This window comes from Syngnathus scovelli, chromosome 15 (genome assembly GCF_024217435.2).
Source record: "Syngnathus scovelli strain Florida chromosome 15, RoL_Ssco_1.2, whole genome shotgun sequence".
In the NCBI taxonomy this organism is placed as follows: Eukaryota; Metazoa; Chordata; class Actinopteri; order Syngnathiformes; family Syngnathidae; genus Syngnathus; species Syngnathus scovelli.
In genome coordinates, this window is record NC_090861.1 from 1,353,117 (window position 1) to 1,355,000 (window position 1,884).

The following is a 1,884-nucleotide window of genomic DNA, read 5'->3' on the forward strand; positions in this document are numbered from 1 at the left end:
GTTGTCTCCTCAAATCAAAGACAACCATTAACAGACAAACCCACGCTTCTTTTTTTTTTTTTTTTCTTTGCGGCACAATTTCACCCGAGTTAGTTGGAACGAGGCGGGAGTAGAATGTCAGCTTGGTGATGCCGCAGGCGCTTGACGGCAGTATGGCTGAGATTTGGCCTCACACATCAGTCATATCAACCCTGCTTGAGGGTAGGGCACTTCTTGCTGCTCGGGTTCTCCATTATCTTTACGCCTCTTCTCTCTGTCTTCCCTCTCCGACTTGACCTCAGCTCCCTCCCCAGCCATCGCCATTATTTTCACAGGCTCACACTCTCCTCCGGTCTTCTTGCTAGTTTTTGTATGAGGAACGACGCTTCCTACTTGGCTGAGTGTATTAGCGCCCCTGCCTCCAACTTTCTGAACAGTGTCGGATGGATTTGTTAGACTCCGGAAGTGAGAAGACTTCCACGTAGACACTTCAAAACTTCCCCTTTTTTCATCCCAAGTACTGTTTCTGAGAGTTCCTGTGTTAAGAACTTCCACCTAATGGTACCAAATGGCCAGAGTAGTCTTGTAGGTGGCACTACAGGTGCTACACTTAGACAAAACCTCATTTACTATCCTCTATCATGCTTCATAGCACCATTAAATGAGCTCATTAAATACCTTTAAGATTACAAATCAAAGTAATTGCCAATTAGGATTTGCCTAATTGTACAAAACTTTAAGGCTCGCTCGGAAGCGTCCTTTGCAGGACACCGCACTCGGATCACGTGGAGTTACTTGTTTATCAGCCGACTGGTCTGGATGATGGATGACGACAAGCGGAGGCAGCCTGGATCACATGTTGATATACTTGCAAGTTATATCTCGCTGAGATACTGCAGCTGGAAGCACAGCGAAGACACATCTTTACTATGAAGAGATAAAAGGTCTTTCTGAAATATGTCTGCAAGGAGATCAAGAAAACATTCAGGTCAAGATGAGGAAAATGGGGTGGGGTGGTGGACGCCCTGCCCCATGGTGACAACGCCTTTTGCATGGAATATAATATGCCAGCGGGCATGTTTCCAACTTTACAAAGAAATGTTAGTCACCTAATTGTTACCGCTCCATGCATTTTCAAACAAGCCAAGATGTTTCCCCTGTACACACTTGAAAAGAATACAAGCACGCAAGCTGAAATATTCAGGCATGTTTGTCCTGGTTGCATCTAAATGGATTCAGTCATGCTCTGATTCTTTTCTTCAGCGCTCGTGTGCTCTGCTCTTATCGCCATGTGGACTGGACTGCAATGCCACTAAAGCGGAAGAATTTTTGATGGTAAAGCTACTGGACTATAAAATAATGTGGTGATATGTCATTTCAAAGCTAAAATCCAAAAGAACACCTGTCAACCTGTTATTCCACTGACACTCATTGTTCTAGGGCAGTGTTTCCCAAATGTTATTGAGCCAAGGCATAGGCGTATTTTACATTAAGACAAACAAAAAAACTCAAGAGCATGTGTCTGAAAAAAACTCACGTATTCACTTTGTGTGAAATCAGAGCCTGTTTACTCAAACACAAAGCTATTATAAGAATAGCAACAGGTTAATTGTCCCTGAGTGATACCGTGTCTCCTATTAAGCAACATTGGCAGAAATAGATGATCTGTTCTAAATAAATAATTTTTAGACCAATTAAGTGAAATGACCTCATTTGCACACCCGATGATCTCTCTAGGTTGGGAATCACTGTTCTAGTACAAAGTAATCATGCATTGCTATTATTCATTCATTAGCAATGCAATTAAACAGAGCATTTTCATTTCTTCTATTTCCGCAGTGGCTCGGATTCACAGTCAGTCTTCTTCACCTTGCCCACTTTTTGACGCTATAACGTGTTAGTGTT